The sequence below is a fragment of the Bufo bufo genome, chromosome 6 (genome assembly GCF_905171765.1).
Source record: "Bufo bufo chromosome 6, aBufBuf1.1, whole genome shotgun sequence".
Lineage (NCBI taxonomy): Eukaryota > Metazoa > Chordata > Amphibia > Anura > Bufonidae > Bufo > Bufo bufo.
In genome coordinates this window covers 355055539-355075958 of record NC_053394.1, presented here as the reverse complement: position 1 = coordinate 355075958, position 20420 = coordinate 355055539, and the positions used below count along the sequence as shown (strand labels likewise).

Here is a 20420-nt window from a genome sequence, read left to right as displayed (position 1 = left end):
ATCAAAGGTGCCTATCAGACGTCTCTGGTTGTCCACAGTTTGTGTTTTGTTGGGATAGAGAAGTTCCGTTCGACTTCTCGAACGGGCTCTCTGGTATGCTTGTTTAAGAGTAGATTCGGGATATCTCTTTTCCCTAAATCTATCACGTAGGTCATCAGCTTGTTGTTTGTAATCGCAACAGTTCCTCCTCATACGTATGTACTGCCCAGTAGGGATAACATTTTTCAAGGGAAGGGGATGATGACTGTTCCAATTCAACAAAGAGTTGGTGGATGTGGGTTTCCTATAGGTTTTAGTCTGAAGTTCCCCCCAATTCCCTCTCATGATGACTATGTCCAGGAATGGGAGGGTATTCTTATTTATCTCCGAGGTAAATCTTAACCCCACATCATTGATATTAAGAACCCCCACGAACTGTTGCAATTGTTCAGCTTCTCCTTTCCATAGCAAGAAAATGTCATAGATGAATCTGGCCCATGTGACCACATTCTCAGTCACATGGGTCAGTGGCTCACCGAAGACAATGGTCCCTTCCCACCAGCCCAGGAACAGGTTAGCATACGATGGGGCACACGGACTCCCCATCGCAGTGCCCCTGAGCTGGTGGTAAAAGACACCGCCAAAGAGAAAGTAATTGCAGGTGAGCGTAAATTCCAAAAGTCTAAGTACTAGACAATTATGAGCGTGGAAATGGCAACCTCTGGTAATCAAAAACGTCTCCACTGCCCTCAATCCTAGATGTGTGGAATTGAGGAGTAGAGCGCCTCCACGTCAATGGAGGCCAACCAGGTGTCATTTTCCACAGAAATACCCTCCAAACGACCCAAGAGATCACCCGTGTCCCTAATATAAGAGGGTAAGGTCTTACCAAAGGGGGCCAGGATATAATCGATGTAGATACCCACATTTTGGCCCAGACTATTCACCCCGGACACTATAGGTCTTACCTTAAGGGGTGTAATCCCCTTATGAATTTTGGGGAGGCCATAGAAAGTTGGTGTGGTGGGGTATTTCTTATAGAGAAAATCAAATTCGTCCTCAGAAATGAGACCTGCTGATTTCGCCTCACAGAGAATATTTTTCAGCTCTTTCTGATATCTAACAGTGGGATCACTCTTTACTTTCTCATACATATCCCTGTCACCCAGGAGATCAAGGCAAAGTTTTTTGTATTGTACCGTGTCTAGGATGACTACATTACCTCCTTTATCGGAGGACTTGAACGTGATGTTATTATCACGTACAAGATTTTCTAATGCCTTGTATTCTGCTTTGGTGCAGTTGAATTTTGTTTTTTTAAGAGCCAGATGTTCTAATTCCTGAGAAACATGATTAATGAAAACATCAATGCAAGATGGGTCGCCTGCTGGTGGTATTCTCGTACTCCTATTTTTGAGCGTAGTAAAGGGCCCTTTCCCCTCTTGTAAAGTGCTGTCACTCAGATTGAATAAGAGTTTAACATCCTGTAAGATATCTGATGGAATACCATGTTCTCTACTTTCCCGTCTATTGGGCGAAGTGTTTGTACCATTTCAGTTTTCTGGCAAAAAGACTCAAATCCTTGATCCAACTAAACAGGTTAAAGGATGAAGTGGGTACAAATGATAGGCCTTTATTTAGTAATGCCATTTCGGCCTGTCCAAGTTTCCTAGATGATAGGTTTAGTATCTGCCCGCACTCTTTTGTGTTGGGGTCATGGGCGACGTTGGTTGATTGCGATTCCGTAAATGGTAGGGTACTCCCTGTTCTAAAAAACGTGGTCCACTATTGTCATATGATCCACGTGACCCCCTCCCCCTTCTACGCCCATGACCTCTTCCACGATTTACTTGACCCCCCTCTTCTTCACTCTCAGAGACGACAGTTTCACTTGAGGAAATATCAGAGTCTTGTTTTTTGGTCTTTAGTGTTCCGCGGTCAATAGTAGTGTAAACCCGATTTTCTCTAAAGTCTTGTAAATCCCTATTGAACTGGCGGTGCTTCCTTTCCTTCAAGTGAAACTGAAATCTCTCCAGTGTGGTTTTTAATTGTGCTTCTTTATTGGCAAAATCTGGTTCGTTTTAATTTGTTGGTAACCTCAACTTGTTCCTTCAGCTTAATATCTAATAGGGCCAAATTTGCTCTGTCTTCTTCCAGGAGCAGGCCCATGAAGTGTAGGGAGCTTTTAGTTGCCTCCTCCTCCCATTTGGTCATTAACCACCTCAGCTCCCCTAGCTTAAAGGGAACCTGTCACCAGTTTTATGGTGTCCTAACTAAGGGCAACATAAATAAGTGATTGATTCTCTTAGCACAATGCTGGGTCCCTTTCTTTAATTGACACAGTCAATCTGCCAACATCGTGTATTGAAAAGCTCCAGCTGATAATGATGAGTCCTGAATATTCATGAGCTCCTGACTCTCCCCGCCCACCTGCTGCTGAATAACAGTTTGTTTCCATAGGAATCAGCAGAAGGTGGGCAGGGGAGTGGCTATAGCTCTGAATTAAATATACGCTGGACTCAATGACATCACGCCGGACTCCAATCAGCTTATTAGCATGCGGCATCTTTGTGTGTATATTATGAGGTAACCATCTGTCACACCAGTAAGTGAATACATCTAAGGTACATTTTAGTAGTTAATAATTGTATATAATTAGTTAGATTATAATCAAATATCCACATGACAGGTTCCCTTTAAACCCCCTTAATGACCAGACCACTTTTTACAATTCTGTACTACACTACTTTCATGGTTTATTGCTCGGTCATACAACTTACCACCCAAATTAATTTTACCTCCTTTTCTTCTCACTAATAGAGCTTTCATTTGGTGGTATTTTATTGCTGCTGACATTTTTACTTTTTTGTTATTAATCGAAATTGACCGAAATTTTTGCAAAAAAATAAAATTTTTCAATTTCAGTTGTAAAATTTTTCAAATAAAACTACATTTCTATATAAATTTTTCTCTAAATTTATTGTTCTACATGTCTTTGATAAAAAAAAAATGCAATAAGTGTATATTTATTGGTTTGCGCAAAAGTTATAGCGTTTACAAACTATGGTACAAAAATGTGAATTTCCGCATTTTGAAGCAGCTCTGACTTTCTGAGCACCTGTCATGTTTCCTGAGGTTCTACAATGCCCAGACAGTAGAAACACCCCACAAATGACCCCATTTCGGAAAGTAGACACCCTAAGGTATTCGCTGATGGGCATAGTGAGTTCATAGAAGTTTTCTATTTTTTGTCACAAGTTAGCGGAATATGATGATTTTTATTTTATTTTTTCTTACAAAGTCTCATATTCCACTAACTTGTGACAAAAAATAAAAACTTCCATGAACTCACTATGCCCATCACAAAATACCTTGGGGTGTCTTCTTTCCAAAATGGGGTCACTTGTGGGGTATTTATACTGCCCTGGCATTTTAGGGGACCTAAAGCGTGAGAAGAAGTCTGGAATCCAAATGCCTAAAAAATGCCCTGTGAAATCCTAAAGGTGCTCTTTTGTCAAGTTAGAGAGATATTTCTCTCACTCAGCATGGGTATATGTAAAAAGACACCCCAAAACACATTGCCCAACCTCTCCTGAGTACGGCGATACCACATGTGTGACACTTTTTTGCAGCCTAGGTGCGCAAAGGGGCCTAAATTCTAAAGAGCACCTTTATGATTTCACAGGGCATTTTTTACGCATTTGGATTCCAAATTACTTCTCACGCTTTAGGTCCCCTAAAATGCCAGGGCAGTATAAATACCCCACAAGTGACCCCATTTTGGAAAGAAGACACCCCAAGGTATTCCGTGAGAGGCATGGCGAGTTCCTAGAATTATTTTTTTTTTGCCACATTGCTGCACGTTTACAGTTTGCAAATAAGCACCTGGATGTTCCATAGCAGTACTGGCAAAATATTCTGTGGACAGAATAAAACCAAAGTTGAGTTGTTTGGAAGAAACACACAACACTATGTGTGGAGAAAAAGAGGCACAGCACACCAACATCAAAACCTCATCCCAACTGTGTATAGTGGTGGGGGCATCATGGTTTGAGGCTGCTTTGCTGCGTCAGGGCCTGGACGGATTGCTATCATCGAAGGAAAAAGTTTATCAAGACATTTTGCAGGAGAACGTAAGGCCATCTGCTGAAGCTCAACAGAAGATGGGTGTTGCAGCAGGACAACGACCCAAAGCATAGAAGTAAATCAACAGAATGGCTTAAACAGAAGAAAATACGCCTTCTGGAGTGGCCCAGTCAGAGTCCTGACCTCAACCCGATTAAGATGCTGTGGCATGACCTCAAGAAAGTGATTCACACCAGACATCCCAAGAATATTGCTGAACTAAAACAGTTCTGTAAAGAGGAATAGTCAAGAATTACTCCTGACCGTTGTGCACGTCTGATCTGCAACTACAGAAAACGTTTGGTTGAAGTTATTGATGCCAAAGGAGGTTCAACCAGTTATTAAATACAAGGGTTCACATACTTTTTCCACCTGCACTGTGAATGTTTACATGGTGTGTTCAATAAAAACATGGTAACATTTCATTCTTTGTGTGCTATTAGTTTAAGCAGACTGTGATTGTCTATTGTTGTGACTTAGATGAAGATCAGATCACATTTTATGACCAATTTGTGCAGAAATCCATATAATTCCAAAGGGTTCACATACTTTTTCTTGCAACTGTATACTGCCCTGGCATTTTAGGGGACCTAAAGCATGAGAAGAAGTCTGGAATCCAAATGCCTAAAAAATGCCCTGTGAAATACTAAAGGTGCTCTTTTGAATTTGGGCCCCTTTGGGTACCTAGACTGCAAAAAAGTGTCACACATGTGGTATCGCCGTACTCAGAAGAAGTAGGGCAATGTGTTTTGGGGTGTATTTTTACATATACCCATGCTGTATAAATATAGTGTATTATCTGGCTTCTGTTTTGATTTTTCAAAAGTCACCAGCCTGCCAGCGATGATCATTGGCTGGCGACGAACTTCTCCTGCGCCGATTCCTGGCCCGCACTGCGCATGTGCGGGCCGGCTATGCTCGAAATCTCACGTCTCGCGAGAGGACGCATCGGCACGTCCAGGAGGAATAACAGGGCCGCCGCCAGGACGCAATCCTGCGTTCGGCGGTCCTGAGGTGGTTAAAGTAGAACTCCTGCACCTGCTTGCTGGAGTAAGAGAAATCCTAAGGCCCCTGGGTACTATTTGATGTTTTATATACTTTTCATATGGCACCCAAATATGTTTGAGAATATAGCTGAATAGTGGGATTACCTTAAAAATACCTTTAATTCATCAAATATTAAAATAATAGGCCCAATAATTTATCAAACAAGACTACCCAAATAGATAGTCGTACACCACCAACTGGTGGGATGTGGTGGAGAGTAAACGCAACCACGAGGTATGCTGGCTTGCTCACTCAGAGGGTGAGTTTACAGTTCCACCAATTGCAAACTATAAAGTTTACATACAAATTCAAATTCCATATTGCAATCCAAATTGCATACAACCATACCAGATCATACTCAACCAATCTGCAAATAGTTACTGCTAACTGCATACTGCAAATTGCGACCAAATTCAGCAAGTAGAACTATTAGTTGGACCTCAGATATACCTCTCAGAGAGATCATAAAGTGCTTAAATAACTTAAAGTGAGAGTACAGATACTGAAGAGAGAAATATATCCACCATTTTATGTTGAATGACAAGATTGAACAGTTGAACCACCATCTTATGCATACCGCCATTTTGCGATATCTTTTCAACACGTGTTTTGTACATGGACTATCTGCTGCGGAGGCAGCAGTATTATATATGAAGAAAAGTTGAAGTTAATAAAGAAGTTATTTCAAGCATTTGGTGTGCTCTTTAAACCTACTGTTTCCATAGAACGGCGCTAGAGGAATTACAGAGTAATAGACAGTCTGGTTAGACTAAAAAGTCAGAGATATCAGAATTCTTCTAATGCCACAGCGCAAAAGGCACTTCATAGAGCTGCGCCTGCCACAATCAGAACCAAGCCCATTACATAAATACAGCACCAGAACTAAGCCCATTATATAAATACAGAACCAGAACTAAGCCCATTACATAAATACAGCACCAGTTCAAAAACAACTCAGTACAGATACCATTTGCATAGTAATGTTAGCCCTGCCATAAAAGTTTCCACAGTGTAAAACTACAGCTCTCACTGTGTACAGTTGTAAAGATATGCTGAGAGTTGTTTCACAAATTAAAATGCTACCACCCATCATTGCTCTGTAGACTATATGAGAGGCTACAACACTGATCATACACAGCCAGTGGCAAAATTAACATTTCAATTTAGTGACTTACAAAGTTCTTCACCATCCGATTTAGGCCACCATGATGACTTTTGTAGACTACAAGTGCAGAGTTTGCAGCCCAGATGTCTTCTCGCTTTACAAACATGTCGGCATCCTATATACTTATACAAACCCCTATTAGTGCCATACACTGTGTCCCTGAATACAACCATGTTACATACTATATCCCCTGAAAATAAAATGCCACAGGCAGTACCCCCAATGGTAGTACCCCTACAGATAGAGCCTGTATACCTTGCCTCACCCCTGTGAGATTAGTCCAGGGGTACAGACTGCCTTCATTTTTATAGTGTCCAGGGCTGGGAAAATCACAGAATGCAAAACAAGTAAATCCCCAAATCACCCCTTCCCAAGCAGTGTGTCTTCATTAGCAGGTTTCCTGACTCTTCTGCTGCCCTGCACTAAAGTCCAGACTCTGCGTCATTATTATATATCACAAAAAGTGGGCACCACAAAACATACTCAAAAAATAAAGGGAAGGGTGTTGCCCATGTGCGCAAACTCATACATTAGACCAAGGCAAAGGAGCACATGAAAGACCCCTGACGAAGCTGAAGAATTGGCCATAAGGCAAGGGTTTTGGTCTCTCCACAACAATTGTAAATGTGAAACCATTCTTTTCACTTTTAAGGCTCATGCACATGACCGTATGTATTGTGTGGTCCGCAGAAAATACAGATGGCGTCGGTGTGCATTCCATATTTTGCGGAACGGAACAGCTGGCCCTTAATAGAACAGTACTATCCTTGACCGTAATGCGGACAATAATAGGACATGTTCTATTTTTTTTGAGGGATGGAAATACAGACATACGGAATCGATATGCACACAGAGTAACTTCAGTTTTTTTTGCAGACCCATTAAAGTGAGTGGTTACGTATACGGTCCACAAAAAAAACGGAACGGACGCAGAAAGATAATACGTCCGTGTGCATGAGCCCTTATTCTGTTGTTACGTTTTTGGTTGGTACTTTGTGCTTCATATACGCCTCACTATTTTATCTGCATCTTTATATTTTTTCAGATATTTTGTGTCTCAGATTGGGGTTATTTGATGTCACTTTACAGTTGTTCTAATCATCTTACATTCTGGCACTTTAAAAAAACACCTATCGCTGTTTTGGTTTCGCACTTGGACCTTATCAAGGGTAGATATTGTGGGAGCAGGGAGGTGTAGGTATATTTAAATACACTTCTCATGAATTGTTGTTTTTATTGATTTTTTTAATGATCATGGATGGTTTTGGATACCAGACTCTGCGTTTTGACCAGACAGCATCAGGACATTGTTTGTTAGAAGCTAATATCAGAACACTTTCTGAGCCACCCTGTAGCAGTAGTTATGGCTGCTATGCCTGTACTTCTTCGTCTGTGTGTCAGACAGTTGTCTGCTAAGGCCCTGTCCCCCTCCTTCTCTGCTGCTGCCGAATCTTCAAGCAGTTATCCGTCAGCAGCACTAAGGTGAAAGAATCAACATCAATTATTAATTTTATCTGAAGTGCCACCCCCTCCTTCCTGACGCCCTAGAAACGTACCCTCCTGTGCCTTGTAAATACGGACCTGTCTGTAGCCCTTAACTATACACTCCTTAGAGCTCATAAACAATCTTTTATTTTGAATTCTTATCAAACTGATCCGAGTTCAGATAAGGCTACTTTTACACTGGCGTTTCTGGATCTACCTGTGAGATCCGTTTCCGGGATAACACAAGCGGCCCAAACGGATCAGTTCAGCCCCAATGCATTCTGAATGGATAAGGATCTGTTCAGAATGCATCAATTTGGCTGCGTTTGGTCTCCGTTGCGTTTTTTAGACGGCCACTAAAACGCAGCTTGCAGTGTTTTTGTGACCGCCTGACTATGCAGAGCCTAACGGATCCGTTATTAACGAATACAAGCGTTTGCATTATTCGTGCGGGGTCTGTCCATACAGATACAAGACAGATCCGCACAAAACACGAGTGTGAAAGTAGCCTTAAACAAGTTTTTAAGTACTCTCAGTAGTGCAGGACTAAGGACTAGAGAGCAAGCCTCATACAGCCTCTGATGGATTTCATTGTGAAGGAGACAGAGTAGCCTATGCAGCAACCCAAGAGGAGCCAGAGCAGAGGAAGAGTGGTAATGGCTCTGGTTGTCACAATCAATCACAGTGGCTTTCCTTACATCTTTGCTCCCTGGAGAAGTGCGGTAAAAGGAGGGCGCACTCTTTTTTTTCCTTGGGGCACATTCTAGTTCTGGGGCTCCTACCTGATGATAGTTGGGGTGCCCGTGATGTTCAGTGTTGGTATAGGTTCAAGCCAGGGTGTGTAGAGTGCAATGGGCAGTGTATGGTGTAGGAGTCAGAAAACCAAGTCAAAGGTAGAAGAATAAACAACTCACTTTACGGCAGTGCAAAATGGGAGTTGTAGTACAGCCAACTATAGCAGTCACAGTTCCAATTGTACACTATGTAACAGTATATGAATTTAGGCAAGGATGGGAGTTATGGCCTTCTTTGTACATTATCTTGCTATAGTCTCTCTCAGTAGAATCTATGGCTGGCAACGGTACCTTGCAATAATGGCGGAAGTGTCCACTGCAGTATACAGGGTCTTGAAGGCACGTCTGGCCAGGACGTGTCCAAGTGTGAAGGGTGTCCTTCACAGCAGCAAAGTATGAATGGCTGTAGTAGCAGGTTACCTTGCTCACATCAAAGCTTGGCCATGGAGAGTCTAAGTTCTCCTGTTCTCTCCTTTGCCTTTCTCCTTCTCTTTTTCTATTGATCTTACTTTCTGGGCCTAAGAAGAAGGAGCATAATACACAGATTCCTTCTTATGTTGGGTATAATACATATTACATAACATAACATACAATACATAACAATATATAACAAACCATTTGCATGCATCCATGCATCTGAATGGAATCCTAACTCATTTGTATCAGTGGGTGTGTGCTCTGCATTGTTTATCACTGATCACCTCTGCGTTCAGGAAAAATCGCAGCATGTTCTGTATTGTGCATCTTTCATGCAGCTCAGGCTCCATAAAAGTGAATGGGGCTTACGTGAAAAACTGAAGGCATCCGGATCCAATATGTTTTTCACTGATGGTTGCTGGGAGATGTAGATTGCTATATCTCAGTTTTCACATGAGTGAAAAACAGCTGCTATACGGACAGAATGGAAAAACTGAACGCAATCACAGACAAAACTGATTCAACTTGCACGCAAAACCATCAATTTTTCAATGAACTGACCCTGACACATTCCGTATCGCTTGTGTGAAAGAGGCGTAAAACTGCCATTTTACAAGCTGGTCTTAATCTGTTGTCCGCTGTTGTCAGATGCACCACCCTAACAATTGTGGCTCATATCGGACCATCTATGCACCTGAACTGACATGTATGCCATTAATTCCAATTTCATAGAAAAAACACTGCCGTGACATTTAAATGGTTTTATTCACATTTCCAGTTTTTTACATGCATAACTTTTTTCAATACGCAGCATCTTCCACCAGATCCGTAGTAGTACCATTTGTAGCCCATACAAGTCAAAGGGTTGAATAAAAAAATGTATGCCCTGTATGTGCACAGTTTTTTTTTACATCCATATTTTAGGAACATTAGAAAACCAGAATAAAATAGTTAATCCTTTAATACAAAAAATAGCAAAATACTGAACAAAATGGATAAAATATAGAACCAAAAATGATACAAATTAAAATAAATAAATAAAAAAAAGAACAATATGTGTAGCCCATCTATATTTGGGCTGCAGTTTGCAAAATAGAAATTCTGCATGGAGTTTTGTGCGGATTTCATTGCGTTTCCACCCCAAATCTGCATGTGTTAATTGCGGATTTTGATGCGGTTTTGCCCCAGATCCACACGGCAGGTCAATTTCCTCGCTGAAAATATATATGCAAAGTGTAAATCAGATCTAGCAAATCCCATACACTTTGCTGGTGCTCTATTAGGCCTCATGCACACGAACGTAGCTTCTGATGTGGACCCATTCATTTCAATGGGTATAAGATGCAGATAGCAGACCGTGTGCCGTCCGCATCCGTATGTCCGTTCTGCGGCCCCGCAAAAAAGATAGAGCATGTCTAATGTTTGTCTGTTTTTCAACAAGAATAGGTATTTGAAACATACCGCGGGACCTGGAGAAGGGAAAATGCGGGATGCATGAGGCCTTACACTGCTGTTTTTCACATGAAAATCAGCGTATAAAAACAGCACGCAATCTGCAAAGTGTGCAGGCTGCCTTATAGATATGACACCTGTCCTGTTGCTCTCAATAACCACTGCCTGCTGTCCGCCCTGTAAGTCTCGGTTACGCTCTGTCCCTCACTGAGGGTCCTGCAGCCATTTCCCCTTTGGAACAATACAGGCAGCACTTCCTCCCAGGTAATCCACTACCTCATAGTGCTACTGGGTGTTCCCTGTCACTTATTTTTAGCCGGCCTCCTGTGCTGTGAACCTCACCTGAGACACCGCACCCTCGTCCTGCCCCCTTCCATTCTCAGCTCTATGAAGAAATACCAATCATTTTTTTTCCAAATACTCCCGTACCTGCGTGTTTTCCTTTCTGGGCCTGGAGAAAGAAGGTGGAGAGAGAGGATTCTTGCAGGGCGTTAACTCTGCTCCACGCCTAGACTCAGGTATAAAGAGTGAGCGAGGCTAGAGTTCCACCAAGGTCTTACTATGGTGGCCGGCTGTCTCTGCAGGGATGGGATTTCCTATCTGAACCTATGTCCATAGTGTAAACAAGGGGCTGGCAAGGTCTGGGAAGGTGCCATACTGGGTGACAAATTGACTCTGCACAAGTTTTATAGTGCCCTTCCATTTTTTAACACTTGACAGGTTTGTTACAGTGTATCGGTGTAGGGAGAAGAATGGACGGTGACTTGATTTGCTATGGTCTTCAGCTCCTCGATACAAGCAGGACCTGGTCAGGAGTGTTTTTCAGCCTTTGAATATAAAAAAAGAACACTTCAATTCACTAAGAAAGATAGTCCAGCTCAGGTCAAGATGTGTACAGTGACGCGTTTCAGACCTCTAAGACATAAGGGTCCTTTCTTCATTGTCATGAAGAAGGACCCTTATGTCTTAGCGGTCTGAAACTCGTCACTGTACACATCTTGTTATATGGAAATTTTATAACCGCTGGAATAAAGAAGTTAAACTTTTTCACCTGAGCTGAGCTGGACTATCTTTCTTGTTGGATTTATATATCTCCGCATCCAGGTGCGGCGTCCATGCCTAGAGGGTGTTTTCCAACAGGTGAGAGCTGCCTTACACTCGCTTTACTTCAATTCACTGACAGCAAGGAAAGAAATTGAAAATTATTAGGAAATTTACAAAATATGGAGAAACTTACAAAAGCTTTCAGTATGGTTTTCATCAATTTTCATATACCCTGTTACAGAATTCTGAGTTGAGAGAGGTGGCTCCTCTGTCCAGGATCCTCATCTCTTGGCCATAGTGGAGAGGGGTTATAAAGAGCGTCTCTCTCTTTGGAGGACCTGTCCTGTCCTACATGACACACATACATTTCCCCTGTGTTTTTCTCCTGACATCTCTTTGGTTTGTAAAAAACTCCATGAACTTTTTTGCCTTTCTTTTGGGGGGTGGGGCATCTTTGTATTTTTAAGGGGGCATTCTACTATGTGCGAGCTCTAAGGGGGCATGCTATTGTGTAGGAGCACAAAGACCAGACACAGACAAGTGAGTTCAATGCGAGAAACTCACTGCGTGTCAGTGAGAGGTCTTGTTCTTGCCTGCCCTCCTCTGACAGGTTCGCACTGCATTATACTGATTTATAAGGCTGTGTGACCCTGAGAGTCCTGGAATCTACTGTTTTACACTGACTGAATTATGTCAGTGTATTTCAGTAGATTTCAGAACTCTGCGGCGATACAGCTGAATATAGAGAGATGAGCACTTCCACAATGGAAGCGATCATTTCCCTCGGCCCTGCCGCTGCCCCCACTTGTCTCCAGGGGCGCGCCGCCTGAGGTAATTGCCTCACCTGTAAGGGTACATGCTCTACCTATCACAACTCAGGAGGCAGTTGAAGGATGAAACTGAGCATGTGCGGCCATCTCAGTGAGCAGGACAAAGAAATAAGAAAATAAAACAGCAGGTGGCGCTATACAGATGCATTTTTATTGAATAACTCAGTGGCTGTACAAATTTTTTAATTACATGCAATTACAAAATTATTCAGATCTGGGTGCTGGTTTGAAAACGTTAGAATATATTTTTTGGGACAACCCCTTTAACCACTTCATGACCGCCCATAGGATATAAACGTCCTATGGGCGGTTGTTTATCTCTAAATGGAAGTTCTAAAACGTTCATTCAGAGATGGCAGCTGCACACTAATCATGCAGCTGCCAAGTGGAGGGCCCACTGTCAGTGACAGCAGGGCACCCCAGAGGGAAGGCAGGGACAGTTTCCAGTTTTCCCTGCCTTCTAGATCGCTGTATACAGAGCGCTCAGCGAGCGCTGTGTATACAGATCAGGAAGCGCTATGCAGTGCACCCCAGAGGGAAGGCAGGGACAGTTTCCAGGTGTCCCTGTCTTCTAGATCGCTGTACACACTATGCGCTTCCTGTGCCGACCCGGTGGTCATGTGACCGCCGGGGCCAGGGGAGTGCAGGAGCTGTCGGGTCTTTCACAGACCTCGATCAGCCCTGCACTGAGGCTGTACAGCGCTGAATTATGCTGTACAGCCTCTCTGGGGGGTGTATTTCCCCTGTAACTGGGGCTACTATGTCAGCCCCAGTTACAGGAGAAATCAATAGTGGAAAAAAAAAGGGAAGTTAAATGTCCCCCAGACGCAAAGTATAAAATAAAAACAAAACAATGTGCAACACCAAGTGATCAAAAAGGTGTATGTCCAACAAAATGGTACCAATAAAACCGTCACCTCATCCTGAAAAAGATTAGCCCCTACATAAGAAAATCACTAAAAAAATATAAAAAAAACTATAGCTCTCAGAACATGGAGACATTAAAACATCATTTTTTGTTTCAAAAATGCTATTATTGTGTTAAAGTGAAATAAATAAAAAAGTATACATATTAGGTATTGCCGCATCCGTAACAACCAGCTCTATAAAAATATCACATGACCTAACCCGTCATGTGAACACTGTAATAAAAATAAAATAAAAACAGTAACAAAAAAGCTATTTTTTGTCACCTAACATCACATAAAGTGCAACACTGAGCGATCAAAAAGGTGTATGCCCCCTAAATAGTACAAATCAAACTGTCACCCCATCCCGCAAAAAATTAGACTTTAACTAAGAGAAACGGTCAAAAAATAAAAAAGCTATGGCTCTCAGACTATGAAGAAACGAAAACATCATTATTTTGGTTTCAAAAATGCTATTGTGTAAAACTTAAATAAATAAGAAAAAGTATACATATTAGGTATTGCCACGTCCATAATGATCTGCTCTATAAAAATGTCACATGTCCGGCCTTAAGCTAAACGTCGTTTCGGCGCATTACCGGATCCGACGTTTAGCTTTTTCTGAATGGTTACCATGGCTGCAAGGACGCTAAAGTCCTGTTTGCCATGGTAAAGTGTAGTGGGGAGCAGGGGAGCAGTATACTTACCGTCCGTGCGGCTCCCGGGGCGCTCCAGAGTGTCACACTCACGTCATCCATGCGCATGGGGCGCTCTGACGTCATTCTGGAGCGCCCCGGGAGCCGCACGTCATCCATGCGCATGGGGCGCTCTGACGTCATTCTGGAGCGCCCCGGGAGCCGCACGGATGGTAAGTATACTGCTCCCCCGGTCCCCACTACTACTACGGCAACCAGGACTTTAATAGCGTCCTGGCTGCCATAGTAACACTGAACGCATTTTGAAGACGGATCCGTCTTCAAATGCTTTCAGTTCACTTGCGGTGTTACGGATCCAGCGGGCACCTCCGGCAAATGGAGTGCACGACGGATCCGGACAACGCAAGTGTGAAAGAGGCCTTAGCCCCTCAGGTGAACGCTGTAAAAGTAAATAAATAAAAACTGTGCTAAAACAACCAATTTTTTGGTCACCTTGCCCCATAAACTGAAATAATGAATGATCAAAAAATCATATGTACCCAAAAATGGTACCAATAAAAACATCAACTCTTCCTGCAAAAAACGAGCCCCTGCACAAGACGATTGGCAGAAAAATAAACAAAATATGGCGTTCAGAAAATGGGGACACGTCTGGCTTGCAGTGGTGACGTGCATGTAATTAGTGGTGACCTTTGTCACGTGCTGTCCCTGCATGGGTCACCACAGAGGGCTTTGACTGGCTGGCAGTGGTGAGTTGGGACATCATACTTCTAGTCCAGTGGGGATCTGAAGTGATGGAGACGGGAGCTCAGTGCTAGTTCTGGGGTGCTAGTGACAGGTAAGTCTTTATTTTTTAAGTTTTGCGCCCTGCCGGCCCCTAACTATGTGTTCTTGCTCTCAAATAACTCCTCTAAAGGTGCCTTCACAGGTAACTGGACAACCCCTCTAAAGCTTTAACCATATAGGACTCGACAAGCCCTTTTAAAGAGCAAGTTTTGGGTGGCCATAGTAGTTGTCACGTACAGGTGAAACTCGAAAAATTAGAAAATCGTGAAAAGTCCATTTATTTCAGTAATGCAAATTAAAAGAAATTGCATAAATGCAGCTTAAAATTTGAATTTTGTGAAAAGGTTCAATATTCTAGGCTCAAAGTGTCACACTCTAGTCAGCTAATTAATCCATACCCCCTGAGAAAAGGGTACCTTAAAATTTAGACTTTAAAGAGAACCTGTCACCTGGATTTTGTGCATAGAGCTGGGGACATGGGCTGCTAGATGGCCACTAGCACATCCGCAATACCCAGTCCCCATAGCTCTCTGCGCTTTTATTGTGTTAAAAAACTGTTTTGATCCATATGCAAATGACCTGATATGAGTCCTGAGATGAGTCCAGCGGAAAGGAGCCCAGCACCGCCCCGCGTCCTCCGAATCTCCTCCTTGCTGGCTGACGTCACAGAGCTGGAGCGCCAAAATCTCGCGATGCGCGAGCTAGCGCATACGCAGAGTCGGCATCATGTTCATTCCCTGTACTGGCATCAGCACAGAGAACGAACTGCGCATGCGCTAGCTCACGCATCGCGAGATTTCAGCGCTCCAGCTCTGTGACGTCAGCCAGCAAGGAGGAGATTCGGAGGACGCGGGGCGGTGCTGGGCTCCTTTCCGCTTGACTCATCTCCGGATACAGGACTCATATTAGGTAATTTGCATATGGATCAAAACTGTTTTTTAACACAATAAAAGCACACAGAGCTATGGGGACTGGGTATTGTGGATGTGCTAGCGGTCATCTAGCAGCCCATGTCCTCAGCTCTATGCACAAAATCCTGGTGACAGGTTCTCTTTAAGGTTTCATAAGCTATAGGCCATAATCATCCAAATTATAACAAATAAAGGCTTGAAATATCTCGCTTTGCATGTAATGAGTCTATCTCATAGGTTAGTTTCACCTTTTAAGTTGCATTACTGGAATAAATGAACTTTACACGATATTCTAATTTTTCGAGTTTCAATACAGATCCCATGTCATGTGTGAGCACCTAGAACACATCCAAGGTGGCAGATCAAAATACAGACTGCAGGATCTGTCATGCCTTTACATGTACGCCCAGTCATGCGTGCTCGCAGTCTGATCTTCATATGGTTCAATGACCCTTGTACTACGACCTGTTAAGATGACGTTCACTCCGCCGGGGATGCAGCTGATACGGGGAGCGCCAAAGGGCAGACAAGGTTTTATGCAAAATAATACACCAGAAATTTGATTACTATTGGAAAAGCACAAACTGATCTGAATTAAGTGTACACTGATACTGAAACTATCACTCCTGTCATTTCACAGGGGAGGGACGAGGTTTCCTGAATGAATAAGACTCATAAGAATGCAGTGAACCAGTGGGGAGGTTTCCATTTGCTCTCATTGAAAGCTCCTCTCCACCCAAATAATGGAATTTATCTTCCTGTTCTTTATTTATTTCACTAGTTAGGACTGCAGTTTGTGCTTCAGAGCTTCTCTTCCTACACTAACCGAAGGTTTCAACCATAGTCAGCCATTGCAAAGGCCTATAGATTAGGCTTCATTCACACGACCGTATTTTGGGTCTGCATTTTTTTGCGGATCGCACAGGGACCCGTCCATTTCTATGGGTCAGCAAAAAGACAGACAGCACACGGATGTTAGGAGGGAAGCAGAAATATTTAAAAAGTTGCACATTTTTGTGCAAATTGCCACATGTACAAAAATGTCAGACTTGTACGTCCACCCCGTAGCTTTTGGTGATGGTTCTGTTCTTCAGCGATACGTGGCGCTTTCCAATACACAGGGCACTATGCTGTATTTAATGGTCTCTACAGTTAGTATCCTGTATGGTATTATTTTTTCTATGCTCTTATGTGCAGTAATTAGTCAGTCTTGTCCTAAATTTAAGAGCAGTACGGTTGGTACAATGTCTGGCACAATATTTTATGGACCCGCTATCCCAGTTAAAAGGGGTTACCCCAAAAAAATATTCTACATTTTTTAACCCAGCACCTGGATCTGAATACTTTTGTAAATTTTGTATATTAGTTTATAAAAATTTATCTGTATAGCGCCACCTGCTGTTTGTTATTTGACTTATTACTCCATCCACCTCCGTAACATCGTTGAGGTTGTCGCACATGCTCAGTTCCATCCTACAGCTGCCACCACCTATATCTACTGTTACAAGCTGTGGCAATTACAGGGAGAGAGCTTCAGGATAAGGCCTCATGGACACGACCGCTTTTTTTTTTAAGGTCCGCAAAAACGGGGTCCGTAGGTCCGTGATCCGTTTTTTCATCCGTGGGTCTTCCTTGATTTTTGGAGGATCCACGGACATGAAAAAAAAGTCGTTTTGGTGTCCGCCTGGCCGTGCGGAGCCAAACGGATCCGTCCTGACTTACAATACAAGTCAATGTGGACGGATCCGTTTGACGTTGACACAATATGGTGCAATTGCAAACGGATCCGTCCCCCATTGACTTTCAATGTAAAGTCAGGAGTTAATATACCATAGGATCAGAGTTTTCTCCAATCCGATGGTATATTTTAACTATGGGAACGCCTCAATGTTAGAATATACCATCGGATTTGAGTTAGATCGTGAAACTCATATCCGACAGTATATTCTAACACAGAGGCGTTCCCATAGTGATGGGGACGCTTCAAGTTAGAATATACTACGAACTGTGTACATGACTGCCCCCTGCTGCCTGGCAGCACCCGATCTTTTACAGGGGGCTGTGATCCGCACAATTAACCCCTCAGGTGCCGCACCTAAAGGGTTAATTGTGCGTATCATAGCCCCCTGTAAGAGACCAGGTGCTGCCAGGCAGGAGGTGGCAGACCCCCCTCCCTCCCCAATATTATATTCATTGGTGGCCAGTGCGGCCTCCCCTCTCCCCCCCCCTTGTTAAAATCACGCTTCGAATCCCCCATCATTGGTGGCCAGTGCAGCCTCACATCTCCCCCCCCAGTTAAAATCACGTTCCGAATCCCCCATCATTGGTGGCCAGTGCGGCCTCACATCTCCCCTCCCCCCCCCCTAGTTAAAATCACGTTCCCCCATCATTGGTGGCAGTGGAGAGTTCCGATCGGAGTCCCAGTTTAATCGCTGGGGCTCCGATCGGTAACCATGGCAACCAGGATGCTACTGCAGTCCTGGTTGCCATGGTTACTTAGCAATTTTTAGAAGCATTATACTTACCTGCGAGCTGCGATGTCTGTGACCGGCCGGGCGCTCCTCCTACTGGTAAGTGAAAGGTCTGTGCGGCGCATTGCCTATAGCACAGACTTGTCACTTACCAGTAGGAGGAGTGCCCGGCCGGTCACAGACATCGCAGCTCGCAGGTAAGTATAATGCTTCTAAAAATTGCTAAGTAACCATGGCAACCAGGACTGCAGTAGCTTCCTGGTTGCCATGGTTACCGATCGGAGCCCCAGCGATTAAACTGGGACTCCGATTGAAACTCTCCACTGCCACCAATGATGGGGGAACGTGATTTTAACTGGGGGGGAGGTGAGGCCGCACTGGCCACCAATGATGGGGGATTCGGAACGTGATTTTAACAAGGGGGGGAAGATGTGAGGCCGCACTGGCCACCAATGATGGGGGATTCGAAACGTGATTTTAACTGGGGGGGGGGAGGAGAGGGGAGGCCGCACTGGCCACGAATAAATATAATATTGGGGAGGGAGGGGGTCTGCCCCCTCCTGCCTGGCAGCACCTGATCTCCTACAGGGGGCTATGATACGCACAATTAACCCTTTAGGTGCGGCACCTGAGGGGTTAATTTTGCGGATCACAGCCCCCTGTAAAAGATCGGGTGCTGCCAGGCAGCAGGGGGCAGTTATGTACACAGTTCTCAGTATATTCTAACTTGAAGCGTCCCCATCACTATGGGAACGCCTCTGTGTTAGAATATACTGTCGGATTTGAGTTTTCACGAAGTGAAAACTGATATCTGAAAATCCGTCAGTGTGAGATCCGTCTGTGTGAAAGTTGCCAACAGCCACGGATGCGGATGTCAATCTTGTGTGCATCCGTGTTTTTTCACGGACCCGTTGACTTGAATGGGTCCGTGAACCGTTGTCCGTCAAAAAAATAGGACAGGTCATATTTTTTTTAGACGGAGAGGAAACACGGATCACGGCCGCGGATGAACAACGGTGCATTTTCCGAGTTTTCAACGGACCCATTGAAAGTCAATGGGTCCGCAGAAAATCACGGAAAACGGAACAACGGCCACGGATGAACAACGGTCGTGTGCATGAGGCCTAAAGGACATGCCCTTGAGCTACCATAGGGAGATAGCTGCAGCAGATAGGACATGCCCCCTGAGCTGCCAGCTTGAAATAATTCTAAAAGAGCATTGGAAAAAATGAATGGAGAATCTCTGAATCCATGTGAGGTACAGGGCTGGTTCTAGTTTTGTTAGAAAGAGATTCTCATGGACTATATGATGTCTGATTTTAAATTTTTTCATTATTCATGAGAGAACCCATTAAAATACAATGCAAATTTGTTGTCATAATTTTACCATTCACATTTAATGTTACGAATGTCTTAAAGTGAACGTTATTAAGAATATTTAATTAAAGGGTTTGTCTGCAGTGACTGCGGTCCCTTCCAAGAACCCCTTCTATGACCTAGAATGGAGAACTGCCTCAAAGTGAGCCGGGTCAGACTGGCCCACCAGCATACAGAGGATCCTCCGGTTGGCCCAAGCTCGGACAATACTGGACTCCTTTTAAAACAGGGTCCTTAAGGTCTTATATACACAGAGGGTGGGCCCTCAGAATGATTTCCTCTGGTGGGCCCAAGAGACTTCAGTCCGATGTTGGATGGGGGCATTAAACACATGGTCCCTTCCCCACAATCAGCACATTCTCAGGGGACCTTTCATCGCAACAGGGATTGCCCAAATGGACATCTTAAAGGGGTTGTCTTTGATGATGTATTGCTAGGATATGTCACCAGTGTCTGATCAGCAGGGGTCCTGCCGGACACTAGAACACTTTGGCATCTCACCAACTTCGAATGCTGTTGGCTTCACTTGCTTTTTCTGGACCGTCGCATCGACGGCAATTATGGTCAATGCCAAGAGGGGCCAAGAACAGTTCCTAGAGCCACTGCTACGTCCTTCTAAGTGTGGTTTACAGTGGTCAGACACCAAACAATTGGACATCAGAGGCATCTCCTAGCAATGTCCTTAATGAGGTCATCTTTTTATGATTAATTGTTGGTTTTGTAATCTGTCCACCTTGAACTTTGGCCATCTGTGTGTTTTTTAGTGAAGCTGTCCAGAAGAAACCTATATGAAGGTTGAGAACATCGCTCGGTAAAGCCTCTGTGCCCACAAGACAGTCAGGTGCAAATATTAAAAAAATCAAGTGTGCGGTAGGTAGCCATATTTTCCAGCTTTTACCTTAGACTCTCTTTAGAAACCTAAGGCACTTTTGACATCTTGACTTCCAGTTCTTCTCCTTCCCTCCTAAACCTG

The 20420-nt window shown here is 43.7% G+C and overlaps 1 protein-coding gene across 2 annotated transcripts in view; it reads left to right on the top strand.

The window, feature by feature from the left end:
- The first annotated feature begins 10842 nt into the window (after positions 1-10842).
- EVPL (envoplakin) overlaps positions 10843-20420 on the top strand; it is a 72450-nt gene continuing 62872 nt past the window's right edge. The window contains exons 1-2 of one of the 2 annotated variants that reach the window (XM_040434605.1): positions 10843-10982; positions 20212-20288. The gene's annotated coding sequence lies outside the window, so the exon portion shown is untranslated. Of the gene's footprint in view, positions 10983-20211; positions 20318-20420 lie in introns of both variants that reach the window. The other variant, XM_040434604.1, reaches the window with a different exon arrangement.